Source organism: Oreochromis aureus, linkage group 11 (assembly GCF_013358895.1).
Source record: "Oreochromis aureus strain Israel breed Guangdong linkage group 11, ZZ_aureus, whole genome shotgun sequence".
Lineage (NCBI taxonomy): Eukaryota > Metazoa > Chordata > Actinopteri > Cichliformes > Cichlidae > Oreochromis > Oreochromis aureus.
Window position 1 is genome coordinate 37,876,683 of NC_052952.1, and position 24,036 is coordinate 37,900,718.

General features: G+C 44.6%; 1 protein-coding gene across 4 annotated transcripts in view; it reads right to left on the bottom strand.

Moving 5' to 3' along the window:
* Positions 1–24,036, bottom strand: part of col6a4a (collagen, type VI, alpha 4a) — a 72,827-nt gene that overhangs the window by 45,189 nt on the left and 3,602 nt on the right. For 2 of the 4 annotated variants that reach the window (XM_039618980.1, XM_031755042.2), the window contains exons 1-2: positions 19,726–19,826; positions 11,252–11,323 (exon numbers count right to left, since the gene is read on the bottom strand). The gene's annotated coding sequence lies outside the window, so the exon portion shown is untranslated. Of the gene's footprint in view, positions 1–11,251; positions 11,324–19,725; positions 19,828–24,036 lie in introns of those variants that run through there. The other 2 variants (XM_031755041.2, XM_039618979.1) reach the window with 2 other exon arrangements.

Consider the following 24,036-nt stretch of genomic DNA (forward strand, 5'->3'; position numbering starts at 1 on the left):
CACTTACTCGTATCCACCAACACACCAACCAGTGGCTACGTCCATCTTTTATATACAGTGTGTGTAAAACAGGCTAAACCCTCAGACATCCTCAGCTATTTTCTGCAGCCGTTGGGCCAAACACGATAACTCCACGTGCAGCTCCACTCTGCGCCTCAGCAGCCAGATGAGTCAGACTGTTTCTGGTGTTCGCAGCCAGAAGACTTCAGAGCATCATCTGGCTCTCCTTACCGCCTCATGGTGCCATTTCCTGAGATCTGTAGGCAGACACTGTCTGGCCACATCACAGGCCGGATGAATGAGAGAATATTTTAAATGTTCTCTGGACGATGGTGCATCAGATGCAGAGGAGCTTCCTGCTGGTATTTACTGCCTCTCTACTTTCTCGTCTCACGCCTGCCACCATAAAGTCTCTGCTCTCTGTTTACTTCCTCATTTCAAACTCCGTCCTCCCTGAACTCCTGCTCAGATCATCTCACAATAAAACAACATCAGTATTTAATATGTTTGTGTTCAGTTACCATCTCATTAGAAGAGCAGGGCAAACTGAGGAGTGAACGATGAGAGGAGCGGTCTGATGTTCCAGGGGTGGGTCACAGTTAGCATGCATTTAGCCACATGCTAACCAAACAGATTCAGAAATTTTACATGTAAACGATCACATCATAAAGCACAGATGACAGAATCCACATGTCAACAGTTTAAGAAGAAGCTGCTAACATGTTGTTTGTATTAGTGCTTTTTTTCTGCAAAGCATTTCGAAACAAATGATTTTTTTTTATTTGCACAGAATTATAAAATCACCAGGATCAATTTAATTAAGTGACTCACAGCACAGAGCACTGCTGTGCAATGATGCACTTTCATGTTTAAAGCTGAATAAAGCAAATCAAGTTCAAACTGAGGGTCATCTTCTAATTTACACACAGTGCAAAACGTCAGCGATGGTTCGAGCTGTCACTGAGAGAACATCAGGACAAAAACAAAAGAAATCAGATCTGGCTTTGAGAAAAAGATCTGGTGATGCTCACACAGCAGGAGGTGGATGTACAAAGTTATCACAGCATTTCAAAGTGTCGAAAACGGGAGCAAGAACATCAAGAAACTCAAAGAGAGCCACAGAGAGCAGAAGAAGCCTGGAGGAGGTAGGAAGCAAACATCTGGAATATTCTGGGGAAAAATAACGATAAGTCTAAAGAGCTGAGAAGAAGCGAGTGAACGAGTTAGCCAAGATGAGAATCGTAGTCTCAAAGGAGACGATCGCTAGAACCCTGCAGAGGAACGGACCGCCAAAAACTTCTGCAGAAGATACAACTTCAAGTCAGACTGCAGTATGCTGAGGATGACCTGGAGAAAGATGCCCCACAGGGAAGCAGTGGCACACTGTGGGGATCAGTTAATATTGCAACAAACAAGCTCCAGAAGTCCGGCCTGACTGTGGGATGACCTGAAGATCGAGGTCCACGCCAGAAGGTCATCACATCTGGAGGAGCCTGAGAGGTCCTCCAAAGCAGAACAGGCTGGGTTCACTCAGGAGACGAGAGAAAAGTACAGCAGAGGACGGTTATCCAGCACCACACACAGGTGGCTGTGAACCCTCTGATGCACTTTAATGAGCCTCGTTAGCTTCAGGTGTTTGCTGTTAGTGCTGCACAGCCGTCCGTCTTTTACTGCCTCTGTCCCAGCAGGGACTGACCTGTTTGTTAGGATCTCTATCAGAGGTGTGGACAGCGTGCCCATCCTCAGATGATTCACAAACATATGCACAGCAGTGAGAACGAAGAATGTTGTTTACGGACAGACGACCATCGTCTTGGTGCTCCGACGAATTGTTCACACTCACACGACGACACAATCGTGCATGACGTGCAGGTGAGCCGTCGTCAAATCAAAACAAGAAATCTGACTAACATGCGTCCTGGATGGTACTCGAGTGAGGATTTGAAGGTGTCTATAAACAGCCAGTCTGCAACAACTACAAACCTCAGCCTCAATCTTCAGTACTCAGAACTGACTGATCAGAAGGTTTTACTGGCTTTTAGTTTATCTTTAATTTCCCAATGAATAAACTGCATAATATGTTAATGATCTGTCCTGAATGATGGTTTCCATACTCGTCTTCTTCCTGGAGCCTCCCTCATCTCCTGCTGGTGCACATCTCCAGTGCATTTCACCAGCTGATACCAGCTAATAAAGATTTCAAGGAAACTCGGCTCGATCCTTTTACAAGGTACTGCAGATAAATCTGCTTCATCCTCCAGGCAGTAAAAGTGACAATACGAATCTCTGGATCTGTGTGGGCTTCATTTATTGGACGGCTGTAATCCAGCTCACGCCTCCCTCTCTCCGTCTACATGTATGAACATGCGTGCGCCCACGAGCGTATTTCAGGCCTGTGTTTAATCACGGGCCTGATGCTGGAGGCCCTGTGAGTGGAGGAGGATTTGGGGGAGGGTTATTCTAATGCGAAGCATGTGGAGGTCATCAGCGCTCCAGTGACAGGCTGATTGAAGTGAGGTCCAGCTCTATTTACACAGACCTCCAACTGTATTTACTCGGAGCGTGAGCAGCCCTTTCCTGTTGGCTCTATGGACCGTAGATGTTTGATGTAAAAGAATGAATGGCTCATGGTTTCCAGTTCAAACTGGTGTCACACATGCAGGAGGTTCTCCTCACTGATGAGGACATTATAGAGCCGACGTTCTCTGCAGGCGCACTGGAGGACAGTTTGGGCCCTCCGAGCAGAGTTTAGGAGAATGCACGTATTTCTGAATCGTGGACAGCTGCATGAAGCTGGAACATTTCTAACATGAATCTGTGTCCGACCAACAATCCCACATTCAAAGCCTCAGCTGTGGAGGTCAAAGAGGAGCTGAGACTGGACTTCTCACTCCAGCTCTCGTGTTGAGCAAGCCTATCCTCTCGACGCCGCTGGCTGGAGAGACTGGAACTAGAAAATGCCGTCTGACCACAGGGTAAGTCAGAGCGCCACACACAGTTGAGAAACGAACCGGGAATAGCTGCGGCAGCCCGCAAGATCAAACTCAGCTGGTCTCGTGCCAGCCCACATCAGCTCACGGCTCAGTTCTAACCCTGAATCCAGCAGCCAAGTCCCCCCTATTCGATCATCCACGTCACATACAAGTGAATTGTTTACCTGCTTTAAACCTGCCCACTGTCGCTGTGCATCTGCAGGACGCTCTGGAACCCACGCCCACCCCGACCTCTGTCTGACTTAATGTCATGTGGGCTGCTCGTTTCTCCGGGTGTTGCTGCTTCTCATCCCCTGGACATCCACTGAAAACACCCCCAGGCATCAGAGTCACATACCTGTGGAGGAGCAGGGTTACTGCTGTGATGGGGCAAAAGCTCAGCCAGGTACTTTTCAGAGCCTCAAACAGCGAGTGAAATCCTGGACTGAGCAAAACGATCCGAGTGGGACGATGTGGCTGATTTATGCCAACCTCCAAGAGCCGACTTGGCAACGTCAGCGTCTCCTGAGGAGGCGGCCTCTGACAAAAACAGCTCTATATTAATCACCAGTGTTTGAGGCTCTATGAAGCATCACAAATGTGCGTCAGCCCAGCCTTCAAGAAGCAGTTCTCACACAGCGTTAATATGTTCAAACCTATAAGGTCAAAGACTGTGTGACTGCTGTGGAGATTCCTGATGTCACAGACAGGAGACGCTCATCAGCCGTCCTTTAGCGATGAATGAAAAAGGAAAAAGGAGGGAGCTTGACAGCTACATGCATGCAGGTAAAGTGAGACTGAATGTCATGTTTGGTCTGGAGACAGGAACATTTTCATAATGCAGAACAAGAACGAGCTTCACTGAAACGGTTAATGAAACACTCAGGAGAACCTGGAGCTGCTCCTACCAGAGCTCTGAACAAGCACAGACAGAGAATAAACACCACACAGCTGAAACAGTCGCACACCTCTGCTGTGACCACACGGCGACTTATTTAACGTCTCTGCTGGGGTGAAGAGAAAAGGAAGAGATAATGGATGATGAACGGGAGCAGGGCGGGGCCTCAGAGCCTCAGAGCAGAAAGAAAGATGAGAGAGGACAAAGCGTCCGTCCATCCCTGTCAGTCTTTAGATGTCTGACGTCACAAACCCGTTAAAGGTCATCACAGACAAGTTCATTCATGCTGAGAGAGTTTGTGGGTGTGTCGCAGAAGTGTGACTGCAGGGAAGTGAAAACGACCCTCTGAATTATCGACATGAAGTGAGCCCTGAAGTTAGGCACACGGCCATCTTTCATTCATTTATATATGAGCTTCAATCCTGAAGGTCTCTGCACAGATGTGAGTGTTACTGCTAGGAGTCTTTCTCTGCACCACAGTCACTGGAGTTTCTCTCTGTCTCTGCAGAATGCAGACTCGGTGCTTTGGCCTGAATCGATGCTGCAGACTGTTTGTGCTCTGCTGTTTTTGTTGCTCCTGTCTTTCTAACATCCTGCGATGCGTCTGCACGCAGGGAGCGGTCCAGCGTCTAAATGCAGCGTAACATTACACAGGGTGGCTGTTTGTACTGAGCAGAAATGATGAAGACAAAAGCAAATAAAAAATAATGAGGCTCAAACGTCCGTCAGTTAATGTCTCCTGTCACATGACTAACATGAAGCCTGCCACCAACACTAAACCTAAATCGCTTCCTGGCTCCGCTCACACATGTCGGCTCCAGCTACAGACAGTCATCACGCTCACCAGGAGTGGAGGTGGACTCGGGACCGTTTCAGGTCTCAGACGGCTGCCTTACAGGGATTACCTGTCCAGCTGGAAGCAGTCTGGCTGCTTGGAATACTTGGTTGAGTTTCCCAGCCCCACTAAAATCGTTAAGCGAGGGTCTAACAGCGACCATCATCAACAATGGCATTGTTAAAAATTCACAAACACAATTTAATGAGAAAAACGTCTAAAAGGAGCCGATCACTGTGTTTGTTTTCAGCTGCCAGCACACACGAAGAGGCTGTGCCCCCGAGCAGCACCGCAATTAGGGCTGACCCTGGATGAGATTAGCGACCTCCACAGATTCACATCTTGAGAGCACATGTCCGAACAGAGACCGCCGTGTCTCACTTCAGCCTTAAGCTTCTCCTGCTCTGATGATCCAGCTCATGAGACCTGAGAGTCTGTGTTGAGGTGACATGTTTGCCAGCTTGAAGGCCTGTGGTACATAGCCGATTATTAGAGATAGGTTGATCATATTTAAGATTGAAGCATTAATTAATGGCAGGACTTCTTTGAGCAGTTTTGTAGGAATGGGGTCTAAAAGACACGTTGATGGTTTGGAGGAATTAATTATTGAAGTTAACTCAGAAAGATCAATTGGAGAAAAAGAGTCTAACTTAACATCGATGGTACTAAAAGTAGCTGTAGATAATATTACATCTGTGGGATGATTATTGGTAATTTTTTCTCTAATGATAAAAATTTTATTTGTGAAGAAGTTCATGAAGTCATTACTAGTTAACGTTAAAGGGATTGTTGGCTCAGTAGAGCTCTGACTGTTTGTCAGCCTGGCTACAGTGCTGAAGAGAAACCTGGGGTTGTTCTTATTTTCTTCAATCAGTGACGAATAGTAAGATGTTCTGGCTTTGCGGAGGGCTTTCTTATAAAGCAGCAAACTATTTCTCCAGGCTAAATGATGATCCTCTAAATTTGTGACACGCCATTTCCTCTCCAGCTTACGAGTTATCTGCTTTAGGCTACGTGTTTGAGAATTATACCACGGAGTCAGGTACTTCTGATTTGAGGCCTTAGTTTTCACAGGAGCTACAGTATCCAGAGTCGTACGTAGTGAGGAGGTAAAATTATTAACAAGATAATCGACCTCTGTTGGAGTAGCGTTCAGATAGCTGCTCTGCTCTATGTTGGTACAGGACATTGAAGATGATAACAGTGGGTGGATTATATTCTTAAACTTAGTTACAGCACTTTCAGAGCAGCACCAACTGCAGGCCAACATGGAGGAGGTGGAAGGAGAAGTTACCAGAGGAAATGATGCTGAAGAGCACCACAACAGCACCAAGGCAGCCAGTGGGGAAACAGGAAGCAGTGACTGAAATTTCAAAGTAAGAGTCAAGGGATGGACCAGTAGTAAATCACTCACAGTGATGTTCTTACAGAAGAACGAATGAGTCATTAATCATCCTTGGGTGGTCAATACCTGAGCAGCCCTCCAAAGTAAAGTGTAATCAAGAAAATTATCAGCGGACTCAATGATGTCAGTATCCAGACACATGGAGCTGGTGGGAAGAAATCCCTGCAGAAGCCCTCAAAGCAGGAGAACAGAGGTGGTTAGAGCATGGACAGGATGTGTCCAGATACATTTGGCCATTGAATGATCTGATGTGGTTTTTTTAAGCATGTCTCCATCAGGGAACATTTTGCACCAACCAGCAGGTGGGTGGGCTAAGAAGAAGACAAGTAAACTTTCAAAAAGAAAAACATGGAGGTCCATCAGGATGCAGACAGTCTGAGTCACTGCAGTTTTAATGTTTAGTGAAGAATGCACAGCTTGAAGCTCTGCTGCATGATGTAAAGTCTCTGTCAAACACACAGGACACCCAGACGTCCCGGGGGCCCGTGGGGGGACGCACTTCCCTCCCTGATTAAAGAAGTGTTTGAAAGGCAGATGTTTGTGCTCTGGATAATCTAAACCAAGGAATTTGTTATTCTGATGTATAGAAACCAAAGTTTGGAGCAACTCTGACAGAAAGCAGCCACAGCTCTGCTTTCAGCAGCTGATGGGCGTTTAAACCTTCAGTACCAGCAGACGAATCTTTATGCATCTACTCTGTGAGGTTCAAGGAAAAGCACTGATGAAAAATGCATGGGCTCATCTCAGTACGTTCACTCTTCAAAGAGAACAGTGAAACAACAGAGGCAGCTAAAAGATGGATTTGAGGGATTTGTTCAGAACTTTGGAGCACAGTGAAACGATCCAGATGTTTCAGCCACTCGGCAGCTCATTAACACACTTACAGGCAGAATCTAGAAAAATATGGACTCATGTGGTGAGAAACTTCAGACAGGTCTGAACAAGAAACGTCTTCAAAACGATGCGAGTGTGCAAGCCTTCGAGTCCATCGTTCATCATTGTGTGTTTGTTCTAACTTTGATAGAGGAGGCTAAACTGGTCCGACAGGCAACACTCAGAGACATTTAAAAAAGTCTACGTTTGGTTGGAAAGCAAAGAGCAAAGAGTCTTTTTTTCTAAAGAATAAATTTCAGTGTGAAAGAACATCTGTTTCTTTTTCCTTTTAACAATCTGAAATGCAAATCTCAGCCCGGTCATCTTTTATCTACCACTGAAGTTATCAGAGGTTTATATTTTCAACATGTTTAAACTGTTAACGAATGAAAATCCCGGGTCACACAGATCTGTCATATCTGGTTTCAGTCCCGGTTCAGGTTCTTCACTCAGCATGGAAACCTGTCAGCGTGTTTGTTCACTCAGGGAAAGCCAATGTTTCCATGGCTACAAACTCCAGGGGCTGGTTATTCTGACCAATGAGAGTCTCCTCAGTTTAAAACGCTTCCTGAGATTACATCTCACCAAATCCAGCCCTACTGTTGCTTTTCACTGGAAATGCAGATCCGAGATCTGTGCCGATTACTCTTACCAATCCTTCAAACCGGATCCAACCAGTCACAGCAACCAGTTAATTTCAGGATATTTCTAAAGTACAAACTCGGTATCAGATGCACCAATTTGCTAAATCAGATCTTAATTATAAGGGAAAATTTCACAACTTCAAAAACAGCCGAGAAGAAAAACGTGCCATGCATTTGTTATTCATTCGTCTCGTCAGCTCGTTTCAGCCCTCTGCTTTTGTTCTGGGAGCTACTGAGGTAGCTTTGACTCACAATTTATCTTTCTCTGGCTCTTCCTGCAGCCTCTCTGAACTGAAGGCAACCCGACTTCTTAAGTTCATGAAGATGTTTCACCTCATCCGAGTGGGTTCTTCAGTTCTGAAAGCTGGCCAGGCCCGGATATTCCTAGTGGGCTCATCACCTTGCAGGTGGTCCAGAGGCTTGACGACCTACCCTGACCAGCTGACATCTGCGACGAGGTGTGGTCAGATTTATTCAGGGCCTAAACTTCTGGGATTCGTTTTATGCATGTTTCTCCCATTATTTAGGATTTTGGAGATGTGAAAATAAAAATATGCACAGCTGTAACAGTAATACAAACACAATGGAAGCACTGTAAACATGCGTTAGCTAACCAGCAGGCTGGTGTTATTGATTTGGACCAACAGAGTTATAATCATTAAAAAAGCCAGAACCGTCAGCAGCCCTCCAAACTTCATGTCTGGCAGCTCTGACGAGGCGTCCCGCATTAGCTTAATTTACTGAAAGTGTGTTTAAAATGGAACGAATATTAATGGAGCCTGAAAAGAGGGCAGTGAAGTGAGGGTTCAAAGCTGAGAACTACATAAAACTAAAATCCATCAGCATGTTCTTGTTCAGAGGTGGGAAACCAACCAAAGCTCTGTTACTTAAAAATATTTGTGGTTTTCCAGAATTCTCAGCGAATACCTCTGGGGCTAAAATCTGATAATGGTAGTCACCACAGAAAACAAACAATGTAAATTACAGAGTATTGTTAATGCACCGAGGACATAAACTGGCTCAAACATCAGGCCGGTGTAGCCAGAGACAGCAGCAGGAGTCTGAGCTGATTCAGTCTCTGTGCTGAAGGTGGTTCAAACCAGGAAGTGATGATGTTAGTAACAGGAAACAAGCTGCTGAGAATCACCCCCTCACCAGCACCACTTCAGTGCACGTGTCCGTTAAATGTGTGGAAGTCTGAGTGCATCAGCACAGGTTTGAAACTGTGAAGTCTCATCGTTGTCTCCTCGCATTTCCTCGTCATGTGACAGCGTTGGATGGACATGGATAATAACATAGATGTATGCAAGTGTGACCCCAAAGCTTCACATTGCAGCATTTTCAAGTGTTCCTCATATTTTTTATTTAATTTAATTATTTTATTATTTTCAGGATGAACTGATGTCATCTTGATTTCTTCTGCTACAGACTCAGCACAGCCATCAGGTTCAGGCAGCAGCTTCAGCTGCACGGATGTGTTTGCTGTGTTTGGGATCGTTAGGTTTCAAACAGAATTCGTCCTTTCATGCGAGGAATACTCCACTAGTGGCTCATCACCTTCAGAATACAATAGCAGAGTTTTCAATCTAGCAGGTGGTGTTAATGGAGTAATGAGTGCTGAACGGTTGTAGGTACGGTTGCACTAAATTCAATAATTACATTAGTTATAGTTATGTTGTTACTTGCATTACAAATGTTCTTCAGTTCAGACTGAAAGAAAAAAAAAATGTATTTTTCACGGCGGGGTACGCCGGCGTGTTTTGTTGAACGGACCCAGAAGCAGACACTGAAGAGGAGTTGCAGGGTTTAACAAAAAGTGATCCTTTATTTGGATGATGGCACGTGAAAAACATGGAAACTAGGAAAACTATAAAACACTGAGAAAAACTGTGAAACACTATGACTGTGACTATGGTGGAGTTAACAGACGACCTGACAAAAACACACAGAAAACAGAGGACTTAAATACACACAGGAGGTGATCAGGGGAAGTGGGAACACATGGGGAAACTGACATGAACCTAATGACAGGACAGGGGAAGTGAAACTAAACACAATGAACAAAGAACACAAGACTCCTTCAAAATAAAACAGGAAACATGGAGAAAAAATACAATAATCAACAAAATAAAACTAAAATGCACACAGCACTGGGTCGCAATCAGCTGGAAGGGAGAAAATGGTGGAGCACTACAGCAATACAGTTTTTGAGGAGCGGAGATGTGGACGTTACTTTTATTTTTATTGCACAACAGGTCAAGAGTGTGACAGTAAAATGCATTGGACAGAAGCTGCTAACACAGCTTTGGGTCTTTGCAAGTGTCTGCACAGACAGCATGCTAACGCTAAGTTAGCCAAGAACCCACACTGACGTTAGAGCTGAGCGCATGCAGACCCGAGCCCCGCAGCCAGAGCCTGAGTGATGAGCAGTCAGGCTGCAGCCTCCGTTTCTACCTGTGGCGATCACTCTGAGTTCTCTGTCCGCTGGTTTTCAACTTCGCTTTGTGGGTTGAGATGTAAACACTAAGACAAAGATCTGAATCAGGAGGCTGATGTGGATATTTATGAGTAAGATATGTAGTGCCATACTTGTGGATTTCAGGGCGAATGGTTGGTATTTAGAATGCATATATTTGTCCCAGGCAGTAAAAACATGAAAGTGCTGATACATCATTTGATTTTTGTGTTTTAGGCAAACGCAGGCATTTATATTTGCATCATAAATCAATGTCACAAAATTCACCAGAAATTAAATTTCTGATGCAGGGAAGGACTCCAAGACCCTCCACAGAACCATGTGGTCCTGGTTCTGATGCTTTTCTTTGTAAAACACTTTCTGACATGTTTTTGAGGCGCTACGGAGACAGAGCTCTTCATTAGGAGCCTTCTGTGTTTCATGTTGCTGGAAACTGACTGAAACTGAATTCCGACATGCTGTGTTTTCAGATGCTTTTTTATGTTTTCCTTTTGAACACTGGAGCAGCAGCTTTTTCAGCACTTTTTAATGTGAGAAAGCCCCTTTTGACTTGTTTGTTTGCATTCTTGGTCAAAGCTCCCATGAAAATAAAAATGCTAGCAATGCTAAGAAAACATCAAAGGGAGAATTTGAGGACAAATGTTCCCCGTGTGAAAGAATATCAAACAGCAAACTCGAAGGAATCAGAACTAAAACCGATAGTTATCTGCAGGAAACTCCTCATTATGGATTTGTTGCAGTAACATCCTGGAGAAAGCCGGAGCTAAAGCTAATTATGTAATTACTTCCTGTCACAACTTAAACTAAGCAACAACATATGAAAACCACAGAGAGGATCAGAGACGACCCAACATCAGCTTCAGCCACTAATAAAACTCCACGATGAGCTTCACAAACCAACAAAAGTCACCGCAGCAGCCAGAGTGGAGGAGGTGAATCCCTCTGAGGCGAGATTAAAGCACCAAAGAAGAAGAACAAAGATTCAAGCATCTGTGATGAAATGTTAATTAAACACTGAAGGTTTCACAGCTTATTTCAAGTGCTCAGTATATGTGTGCAGTGAATCAGCTGGGAGGTGCAAGGAGAAACCAAACAGTTGTCACATGTTTATGAACACTCATGGCCAATGATAGAAGTGACGAGACTACCTGGCAGAGAGTCGGCGCTCGGCTCGAGGACACTTCAGCTGGATGACGGGTGGTCAGGAGACTCTGATGATCCTGGATCACAAAAACAAAAAAGAAGAGTCAGCATCAGCAACCAGTAGCTTCACCTGCAACACTGCCTCGATATGCCAAACGCTCACTCACAGGAGGAACTCTGGGTTTATCTAATTAACCTTGTTGGTTTTAGACTGTAAGTCAAACAAATCAAAACTAAAACAGCGTTTGGTTTCCTCGTCTTCATGTGCTCGACTCTGAGGTTTATTTGAAGTGCCAGTACCCTTTTCCTGGTCATGTTAAAGTACAGACAATGTCAGATTCGATGTCTGTTGTTCTAGACTCTGAACATTCACCAAGCAGCAACAGCACAGTCACAGAAAACTGCACAGCAGCTGAAGTCTGTTACATTTAGGGTTAGGGCAGAGCTGTTTACCAAAAGGACTTCACAGGTGTTCCTGCAGTTTGCAGCAGGGGCGCTAATGAAACATTAGCAAAGAAGATGCAGCAGCTGAAGGCTTCACCTCAGCTAATTCCCTGAGCTGGATCCTCTTTCAATTTACAACAGTCGCCTTGAGGCACTTTATATTGTAAGGTAGACCCAACAATCATATGACCCCCTATGAGCAAGCACTTTGGCGACAGTGGGAAGGAAAAACTCCCTTTTAACAGGAAGAAACCTCCGGCAGAACCAGGCTCAGGGAGGGGCGGGGCCATCTGCTGTGACCGGTTGGGGTGAGAGAAGGAAGACAGGATAAAGACATGCTGTGGAAGAGAGACAGAGATGTTTGTGCTGTTGGAGCATTTTTAATGACATCATGTGACCAATAACATGGCTGCTGTGAGGTCACTGTGCTAACAGACAGTCCAAGAAGGCAGAGCTCTGGTTTTGCTGAGTAAAACTCTAAGCACTAATTAGCAGGAACCTGTTTTTGTGTGATGCTCCCAGCTTGAGAATTAAGCTAGCTAGCATTAGACGATAGACGAGCACTCCACCCTCAAATTGAAATTCTTACTTCTGGTACAAAAATCTAACACGGCTGCAGCTAGAATGCTAACTGAGGCTTTATAACGTGGTGTCTGAAACCTGTAGATGCTGTTTTATTAATGAAAGTAACAGGTGTGTGTTCTTTGGTAAGAAGTAACAGGAGTTCTTTCAGGTTTGTTGCACTAACTGTCATGAAGCGCTGTGTGGCAGGCAGGAGTAGGACCCAAAATGCAGGCGCTCAGACTCAAGGTGTAAACTCAAAGTCACAGCTTTATTGGCTGGCAGGGAAAAAGGCATACAAACTAAACTAAACTGGGAAATATAAACTTACACTTGACGGAGAGGCACACGAGGAAACACACAGCTTGAGGGACAACGCGACACTGACTCAGAGAAACACAGGGTTTAAATACACTGGGAAGTAACGAGGGGAATGAGACACAGAAGGAGAGCACAGCTGGGAGAAATCAGGACTGACGAGACAAGGGAGCAAAGCAGGACACATTTACATAAGACACGGACCTTCAAAGTAAAACAGGAAGTATGACACAGAGACACGAACTTGGCACAGTGGAGACAGCAACTAAGAAACACAGAGACATAAACCATAAGACAGAGGACTCTAAGAACCGAAAGACACAGAGGGAAACTCAACATGCAGACAGACTACACAGAACAGAGGGGACACAGAGAAACACGAAGGGCAAGGGATCAAAACTAGAAACGATACAACTCACAAGCACAATACTACAAAAATCATAAAGAATTAAACATGCTGGGTCAGGGGACCCAGGACCCTGACACTAACAACCCGACCACAAAGCTGATGCCTACACCATGAGTCAGAAATTACCAGCAGCTTATTGCTAAGCTACATCACAAGACATTAACATTTTCACTTTTGAAAACAAGGTGGTCTGAGTGATGCGACCACCCAAGACAGATTTTAAAAGTGTGAACAGTTTCTATAATACTGTACGAGATACTGTAGGAGGCTCAGAGTGAAGTTTCTTCAAGTTCAAAAGGAAAAAACAGTGAAGAAAGATTCACATTTTACATGAAGTGTGGTAACTCTCAAAATGACTTTCCTGTTGTGCTTAGGACAGTTCATGATGCCAGACTGTGTCATTACAGTTTTTGTGGTGAATACTGAAAAGGGTTCGTGTTAACCAAAACCACAGCCCTGGTCTCCAAACGTAACCAATGGAAATAAAAATATGAACAAAGAGAAAAAACTGATGAAGAACAACAACAATGGTCCCACACCACTTCCAGTCTCCCCAGTGAAATTCCTGTGTTTGCGAGAGCCGTCACCAGCCCCGCCTCCTCTCAAACGGGAATGTGCTGATCTTTGAACATGCATTGGTGCCAGCGCAGGAGTCACACAGGAGGACATATTGGAGGGTTAAAGAGTGTGATGTCATCAGCTGTTATGAAAACAGGACAGGGGGCTGGAAGTATCGCGTACAACCTGAAGTGTCAATTATAAGTCACTGAATCTTAAAGCTGTGTTGATTTGATGCAGATGTTAGCTGTTGTAAAGGGGCGGAGCCAGGATGAACATACTGAAGATCAGCTCGGGAGAACAGACTACATCCTGATGACGGGGTCATGGAAACACGTGATTATAGGGAATATTACTCTCTGTTTTCTCACAAGGAAAGAAAGCATTCGAGAAGACGTGGAGCTCTGACAGTCCTGTTTGATGGAGACGTTCGTGTTAAAGTGGACCTAGCGTGCTTTTCATTATTTCTTGTCATGCCTCTTTAGCCTGTGGTGGATGTTCATATTAAACACGGATGGTTCCAACACTGAGCTCAGTGCATGTACAGTAATCCCCACGAGCCCAAAGCTCAGCTTGCAGACTGCTTTCTTTTAATCTGTTTGATGTCACAGAAGCCACACCCACCTCAAGCCCTCTGTTTGTCAGGGGCAGCCAATCAGAAGAAGGGTAAGAACAGCTGTGGCCCAGTGTAAGATAAAGCCGGCTTATTTTGGACAGCTAATCATGCAAAGCTGCTGAGTCTATGAATCAAAGTACAGATTATGGCGCACTGACGAGATTTAATTTCCATTCATGTGAGGATGAATCCACCAGCCGGAGCACTGGACGACCACTTTTCAGTTTTTGCTTCACCCTCCAAAGTTCCTGCTGATCCACCAGTTTAGCATGTGTACACAGAAAATACACAAAACCAAAGGCACTTCCTGCTGTGAGGCCAGCGTCCTGCCCCAGAGCAGATAAACAGGAAAAAATTAATCAGATATGAGCGGAGGAGTGGCGTGTCTGCAGGGACGTCTCTGCTTCCAATAAACAGACTCAACATGTGCACGAAAGCCTCCATCACACCTGCTCAGCTCATCTGCTCTCAGGCGACCGCCGGGACGATGAGCTCTCTCCTAATTTGGCATCTTGATGTATGCTCCTTTCTTTCAGTGAGGCGTAAACTCAGTCTGTTTGTTTCATCCAATCAGAGGTCAGCTGACAGGACAAACTATCATCGGTGCTTTTTATAGTGTCACTGAGTTAGTACCTGGAGCTTTTTTTAGATTTTAATTGTTTAAAACAGCAGAAATATAAACAACACAGAATGTCTGCGCCATCAGCTGATGCTCTGTGAATATAAAACAGGCCAGCTGCAAAAACTGAGTCAGCGAGAGTCACAGTTTAAACTCTTTGCCGGATGCACAAGTTTCAGCTCATTTCAGAACATCAGAAGATGTTAAAAAGACGCTGAAACTCACTGTTTCTGTTCATGTGCCAAAACTAAAACATCATAAGACCCTGCTGCTGCAGCTACTGTAGCTGCTGCTGCTGCAGCTGGGTTCATGTTTCCAGAATAAAACAATGAAAGTGGGACAGACGATCTCTGACAGCTCAACTATGGTGAAAACTTCACAATCATTCCCTCCAAGTAGGATGATTACACCTACAAGTATGATTGTGTTTCTTTAGTCAGACAGTGAATGTGCCTCACATCGTGTCACATGGATTATGATTCAGTGTGAGGCATTCATGAATCATGGCCAGCTAACAAACTGATTTAGTGCCTGATGGAGTGGAAGCAAGTAAGAAAAAGGAAAATTCGAGTGAAAACAGGACAGAAAATTTACTCCAACTCCGAGACCCCAAACGCTCGTCCATCGAGAACACTCGGGAGCAAAAACAGGAGTTCAGACCCGGGCCCACCCCGCCCTGTGCATCACTGTAAATATAACAATATCATATTAAATTATGTAATTGTTTTGAATTCAAAATCCTGCTCCTCACATACAAGGTCTTAAATAATCAGGCCCCATCTTATCTTAATGACCTTGTAGTACCATATCACCCTATTAGAGCACTTCACTCTCGCTCTGCAGGCCTACTTGTTGTTCCTAGAGTATTTAAAAGTAGAATGGGAGGCAGAGCCTTCAGTTTTCAGGCCCCTCTTCTGTGGAACCAGCTTCCAGTTTGGATTCAGGAGACAGACACCATCAATGACAGAAATCCACCTGTGGGCCTCCGATTTTCTAGTGTTAGTGACCACACAGGTCGCCTGACAGGAGGCAAGCTGTCCTTAAACCCAAGCGGTCCAGCTCACTGCAGTCTGTGACTGTTGCTGCCAACTGGTTGGATTCTACACATAAAATATGCCGAGCTGGATCGTTCTCCAGAGGCTATGTCACTGTTTGTGGAGGAATTTCTGAATTTGTGCTGCTTATCACATCTCACAGAGACGAGATGTAGAGCAGACACACACACACATATGTGGGGAGGGGTCTGATTCTAATCTCATCTTCTGATTGGTCCATGCCTTCACAAACTCTCCCCGCTAATGACTTTACATTGAGAAATGTAAACTCTGACCAAATAAGGCCCAACAGTCTCTATTCTGCATCACACACACACACACACACACACACACACACACACACACACACACACACACACACACACACTTTTATGGCTCACAGGAGGGGATCTAAACCATAAAATGAGCAGGTCACAGTTAAACCCAGCATACATGACTGCAGTCGACAGTGTGGGCGTGTCCATTGTTGTGGGTGTGGTGTGTTAGATCAGTGTCATAAACTCATTTCTGGTTAAACTGTGGCGAGTGGAAAAAAGTGGAAATCCTCACCCTCAGTGTTCAGAATAAAAGCTTTCTTAAACTCTCTCACAGCTCCACAGGTGGACGCTGCACATCTTTAAACAGGACTGTAACTCGTAGCACCATACGAATAATTAGTGCCACTTAGTCACATCCCAATAAAACGTCACTCAGAGGCCACGCCCCTAAGAATGCAAACTTGATACAGTTTAAAAATTCTCCCTGTCCAGCTGTTATGGAGGGGGGATGTAGCTACAGGACAGCTGTTTGTGAAGGTGAATGAGATATGAGGCGATGTGGTTGTCACGTAAATGTTTCTTCTGAACATAAACCTCTGCATAAATGAAACTCTGCAGGCTCACTGACAGGAAACAAGATTTTAGCGACTGCTGCTCTTTAAGAAGAGGCCGAGAGCGTCGAGGAAATCCTGGAGAGCGGTGCTGATTCTGGAAATTTCTGCTGGAGCTGAGGGAATGAGACTCCAGCATAAAGATGACGTCACTGCGGACACATTTTAGGCTCCTATATGATGAAAGTGTAGAGCACCATCCAAAGACTGAAATGGAAACCAGATGAGCTGCAGCTGGAGAGGATGGGGGTGGGATGCTTCACTTCAACGACGCAGAGCGGCTCACAGTATGGAAGTTCAACAGTGACAACAACAGGAAACAAACCTGCAGAGAAACTAATCTTTGTTTTACAGATATCAGCTTTATCAGTTTCATTTGTTCTGTTTTAAATATTAGTCTACAGATAGGAACACATTATTAACCACACAGCACACAGTTTCAACACTGAGCTTTTACATTCACAGCCTCAGCTCTGCAGTCAGCAGAGCTTTGAGATTCCACAGTGTCCGTGGACGTCTGCTGAACGTGTGCATCCCTGCGAGCTCCGGCAGAGCCTCGGCACGCGCTGAGACTCGCACATCCTCAGCCTCATCCTTAAAAACAGTCTGACTTCCTCTCCAACACATTTGTTTGATTATTATTTGATTATCCAAACTTTGTCTGTTTTTGGTGTTTTTTAGTGCTAAATTGTCTTGTCTGAATTTTTATTTAGCACATTAAGCTCGATGTTACTCAAAGGCAGTGACTTGTGTAGTGGACGTATGTTTGTCTCCTACCCCAGAATTCCTCAGATTAATGCTGGGATGGATTTCATGACTCCTGGTTGAGCGGAAGACCCACAAACTTTGATGAATGAATTAAAAAACAAACAGAAACATACAGTGCGATCTTGGTGGTCTTGGCAATATTCAAATGAGCTCATATCAGGGGCCCGAAAGTAACTAAAATAATACCTCACAAAATGATAAGAAGTGTTTTCATTTTATATTTTGTGTTTGACTGTAACAGACGGTCACATCTTATTTCAATATTTTAACTGACTGTTTTGTGTCCTTTTAAATGAAAGTAATAAAATTTTCATAGAATTTGTGCGAATGTTGTTTTCTCAAGATTATATTTTTAGCATCTTCATCCCAGTGATGTTTAGGACGTTTGAAACAGAGGAACTGATCAGAAACAGGGGGGAAAAAAAAAAGAATTTCCTGATTCAAATCGATTTTAGTCTGAATAAATCGATCTCGATTCATTAAATCCTGAATGGATTTATAAATATAAATGTACTTTATCAGAAACTCCAGAATCTCAGGTTAAAGCTAACCAAACTATTTCTACAACCAGCAAACAGCTCAAACAGGAAATGAGAGCAAACACATGTAAACACAGAGCGTGGATCGTCCACAGACACGCCGTCAGGGCTGAAACACTCACAGATTCTGAAGCTGAAGGTTTCATCACTCTGACCAAAACTGACTGAACCAGCAGCGAAAGAAGCTCAAACTACGCTTCACGTCTGAGAAACATCGTCATGAATTCTCTGACTTTGGCTGCTTTACTTCCTGCACAGCTCTCTCTCTCTCTCAGTGCACTCAGAGACCAGTTTACCATCACATCTCTGTTTTCTGCATTATTCTCTGCTCATCACGCCGCAGCCTGCTGCTGTGCTCAGTGCTGTCGGCCTCTGACGGCAAAGCCTCATCTCTGCTGTTCAAACTGAAGACATTGAGACTTAAACGATTGCTCAGCTGTGTCTGTAATCAAACTGTGACTCTGCTTCACTTCAGCAGCATCAGGTCATGTTCACATGTTGATTCATGGTTTGCTTCAGTTTTTGATCGACTGCAGGATATTTTGAAGGTTCTCTGCTATAAAAAGCCAGAACAGGAAAATCTGCTTCCTGTTTTATCCTCAGTTACTTTGACACAAAGACGTCTGCTGTGATGCTCACACCTCTGATGGAGTCTCACAGTGTCAGCTTGGTTTTATAGATATAAAGTATGGATATGTGCTGATAAATGATCAGAGTTATAATATTTCAGACTGAGTCTGAATCGACTTGATTATAGAAATCAGTGAGGACACCCAGCCCTAATCAGAAAGTACTGATCTTCCATGCATTCTGGCGCCGACTCCACCCGAGCCTCCAGCAAACTTTTCTCATGCAGTGAAAGCTAACAGCCGATGATTTTATAACCTGAAATGTGAAAAGCTGACTCTGAGTTTTGACACTCAGCACTTTGATTATGATAAAAAAACCAAAACTGATGTCCTTGTTAATTTCCAGCAGGAGTGCCAAACAGTTTCTACTGAAAATGAAAAAATGGATTTTGGATTTTAGAATATTTGAGACATTTCAGAGTCAGCAGTATTCTCCTTCAGATGAAGTCACAGGCACACTGCAGCATCACAGGCTGAGGCTAACAAAGCCAAAGTCTACAAACAGCAGGTAACAAAACCATAAAACCCAACGAGCAGAAGAAGCCTGGTCTTTTGTTTTTTACAGACTTCTGATGATCACCAATAAAAAACTGCACCTCATCACGTCTCAGTGATGAACCACAAAGGTAAAACATCTGAAGGACTAAAAATGAAACAATCGTCACAAAAACCACCGCAGGAAAAAAAACGTTGCATATTTGGAGTATTAAAAAGCCTCCATAGACTCATTTACTTCAGAGATAAAATGCAAATAATGTACTTTAAATCCATCTGCTAGTCTGCAGTTGCTTTGCATGCATAATAATCATTAGTAGTAATGAATAATTTCCCCACACTTGTCCTCCTTTAAAGGAAACATTCATAGGTAAGAGTCACCTTTCTACAGCTTTACACTATATTCATGTTAAAACTGAAATAAAGGAGTTCACAGTTTAAAACTGACGAGTTTCTGAACTAATGAAAACTCAACTTTGTGCACAAAGAAGCTGCATGAACATCAGCCTTTGAATCAAAGCCCCGCACTATCTGCTCTTTTTCCCCAATTAAATGGCTGCAGCGATCCTACCCATGCACAGGAGACTGCAAGTCACTTACAGATGTGCCGCTCTGCGTCCGTACCCTCACACATACAGCACACGAGTCCTAAAGCCATATAGGGAGCTGTAACTTGTTCTGCAGGAAACGCCTTCCTGCTGTCTCCACTCCTCCCACCAGCCTGCAGAGGGGGAGAAGTGATTGCTCATGTGAGTGTAACTCATAACTAAAGAAACCAGGTTGGTCTGTGGAGTTTGCATTTTCTTCTGCAGGAAACCTGCTTCCTGTTTTCTTCCTTGAACTTTTGAATGGGCGACATACTTGGTTGCTTCTTGGTTGTTTCAGAGGACACACACCTGTGGGTTCTTCAGAGGGTGCTGATATAACAAGTGTACAGACGTTCAGATGAACCAGACCAAACATAGTGTGTGCTTACAGCTTTGACTTCATCGATTATCAGCGCACCTCATTCCCTCATTATTAGCTCATTATGTGCTTCTCTAGGAAAATCCCGCCTTCTTCAGAGGAACAGACCCTGCATACTGTAAACCCACTTTGGAAATAACCCAAGACCATGGTACAGGCCCCGCCTTTTCCTTGGAGCCCCCATGACGGGAAACTGGTTCCTGGTGCCAATAACAGTCAGCGACGGTCCGATTCTGGCAAACCTTCACCGCACCGCCTTGAAAATGAGACGACTCCCACTTTCCAAACATCTGCTCGAGAAACAAAAAGACTTGCAGTGCACTTGTTCACTGGGGAAGGTTTTTCTGCCCTACAAGAAAATCCAAGAAGAGAATTCTCATCACTGAAGCAGCTTAAAGCGAAACATGAGCCACAAACCCCATCTGCCTCCATCTCACCCTGTCCCGAGGCCAAAAGGCAAAATGTTTCAGCTTGTACACATCTGGATGTGCATTAAGAAATCGGACTGTAAACTGAACGCTGATCAATGACATTTAAAAACTAAAATCCTATCAGAAACAGGAGCTCGGACTTCCTGGAGTCCCGAACCCTGAGGCTGCGACTGAGTTTTATATTTGGCATTGTTTCTTTACTGGTATTTTTTGTCTTATTTGTAGTTTGGATCTTCCTGGATTGTTTTACTTATGTTTACGTTCTCAGATCCTCATAGATGTAGTATAGCCTGTGTGTTATGGGTTGGTGTGTTTGCGGTGTGACAAAGGAGACACAGGAGAGAGAAAACTAAGGTGTAACAAAAAGTGAGCCATTTATTAGGCTGATAGCAAAAACAAAATCAAGGCAAGCGAACTGGAGAAAGTAACCTGAAACCTAAACTGGGACAAACTAAAGCTATGACATGAACACAGCCTGAACAGGAACATGAGGAAAACCTGAGACATGAAACACACGAACCGACACTGAACAGAGGGAGACAGGGAAATGGAAACACCTGGAAACACAGCTGACACAAATGAACCTGAACGCCACAGAGGAAGTAAAAGTAAACACACCGAACATGGAACAGCAGACTCTTCATGGGGAGACACAGAGCACAAGGAGAGACTCATGGAAACAGATAAGGGGGACGAGTAACAGTAAAACAGAGGACAAGACAGACTTATACAGGAAACAGAAAAGACACACATGGAGACATAAAGAAACATAACTAGACTCAACCAAACCCCAACTAAAGTAATAACACAAGAACTTCACATCGTTAAACAAACATCACAAAATAAACTGAAAATACTGGGTCACAGATCCAGGCCCTGACACTATGATTCTGCTTGTGTTGTAGTTTTTAGTCCTGGAGTTTTTGGTTTAGTCACCTCCCCGTGTTCCTGGTGTCCTGGTGTCAGTTTGTAGAGTCTGCCGTCTGTTTCTTTACTTCCTGTTTTTTAGTTTCTCGTGCTCGGTGATTCGTTTTTCTCTCCTCGTTTCTTGTTGTTTTGATTGAGTTCAGCTGTGTTTCCCAGGTGTCTGCTCTCTGCTCATCAGTGTCCTGTGTATTTAGAGTAGCTGTCTTCCCTTTAGTCTTAGTCAGTGTATCTGTTTCCTCCAGCTTAGTTAAGAGTTTACGCTCTTTTTGCTCTTTGCTGTATGGGCATTCTCCCTGTTTGCACTCTGGGTCCTCACTCTCAATATGATCTGCACTGTCTCCAGACTTTGACTCGTCGACACTCTGTTACAGTGACCTCACAGCAGCCATGTTATTGGTCACATGATGTCATTAAACATGCTCCAAAAGGCTCCAACAGCATAAACACGGTCCACAGGTCCAGTTCAGGTCAAGCTAGCAGACAGCTAGCATCTAAAGCTGCCTGTGTCACCATCCACCTGTCAGTCAAAGAGGCCACGCCCCTAATAATGCACCGGGTAGATTATTTGTTGGTCACAGGGGCAAAGTTACCAGAAAATAGCAAAACTGTTCAGGAAACAGTCAAATCTGCTGAAATGAAGAGAAATACCTGCATCAGCCTTTAAAACCCACACAGACAAACGTGTTAGTCACGCTGCTTACACACTGACATCATGGAGCTGTGACTCTCAGAGACATTAACAACATCTTTAAAATAAATTAAAAAAATAAACACTGCTGGAAACAGCTGTGTGTGTGTGTGTGTGTGTGTGTGTGTACCGAGGGGAGATGTTCATTTAAAGTTGTTCGAGACATGTCCTGCTGTGATGGCGGCTCAAATATTCCTCTTACTCTCAGTCTGGGACCAGACTTCGGCACTTCCTGTGATCCAGACAGTTCTATATGTAACAGATCTTTGTTGGTGTTTTCACGTCAGTGTTATTCATACAGCACCAACAGCAACGGCCACCTCAACGTGCTTTATATTGTGAGGTGAAGCCCCTACAAGAACCCAGCATTTGAATGATTTCCTGCGGCTCTTTTATTCTTCGGTGCTCCTTCTTGCACTCCTTGATGGCTGAAGGACTGTGAGATATTATTTCACTTCTACAGTTTACTGAGTGCTGGAGGAGCTTTGTAGAACTGTTCTATTAGCAGCTGTATGAGAAACACCTCACTGTGTAAAGACCAAACTGTTGTGATGATGCTGATTGCAGCATGCGCACATGGAAAGGTGGGAGAGCCGCGCCATGCTGCCAAACACAAATTACACATGAAAAAAAGACTTCTTTTGTCTACAGTGCTCCTAATTAATCTAATTTTCTAAAGCAGGATAATTAACCACGTCTGCTGTGTGTCCACTTTAATATCCGCTTGTAAAAACTCTGGGGACATTTTACAGATGTTGAAAACACCACATATTTAGGCAGCAGGGTGTTTGTGTCTGTCAGAAAATATCAGAGACAGCAGCTTCTGTGAAACACGGCGCTCATCGTTACGGGTTCACAGACAAAGAGAATCCACCCGGTCCTGGTGCTGGCCCGGGTCTCCAGGAGCCCCGAGCAGGAAACACTCTGATATGTGACGGAGCAAACGGCGGATCGTCGCGGCCCAGCCGGATGCTTCTTATCAGAGTCTGCTGCTCTCAGCAGTGACTGTACTGTGGCCATAATGACGTCGAAACATAAACAGTACAGTATCCTCTCTGATACTGACACAGGAATTCAAAAACACTTTGATAAGATGAAGGAAGATGACGTGAGAGGGTCACGAGCCTCAGCAGCAAACACAAACCGACGAGTGACATCACTGTGATGTCACCTATTACATCATCAGTCACTGACAGACGTTCAGCTTTAGGACTTCGGGGCTGAATCCTTCTGGACCTTCGTGTTTTCCTCGCTTGCTTTTCACTTTCACCCGCTGGCGATGTTTACAGGTTGGGGATGATTAACGATTAGCTGTGTTTGGGGTTAAAATGATCTCGTTCTGGATTTAGTTTTTAACTGAGAGACGCACGACTGGTCAGATTTTAAGCGCGAGCTGAAACACGTCCCAGGGTGAATGAACCACGCTTACATCAGCCCACGGCTGCAGAATTGTGCGGGCCTCGCTCTGCTCTCACACCGCGAGCAACACAAATTTGACACTACAGGAGGAGCGCAGTGTTTGGCACACGGAGAGCCGCCTGGCTGTGAACACATGCGCAGAGGCAGCCTGCAGTTCTGCTCTGTGAACAAGCACGCCGTGTACGGTCCAAACCAGATACATAATCATAAAGTTTAACTAACCACAGCAACACACAGAGAGTCCAGACCGAGGCTGATGTCTCTGTCAGAGCACAGGGCTGGATCCCAACTGTCCCGGAGGATCCGAGCCGGCTGCAGCTGTTTTCCTCCCGTCCTTCCCCCTGATGCTCCTCTGAACATCTGCCAGTGCGTTCTTGGCCTCGAAGCAGAAAGCGTACAAGCTGAAAATTGTCTCCTCAGCTGCTAGTGATGCTGTAGGTCTCTGAAACACAGGCCGCAGTGATGCGCCTCTGCAGCTTT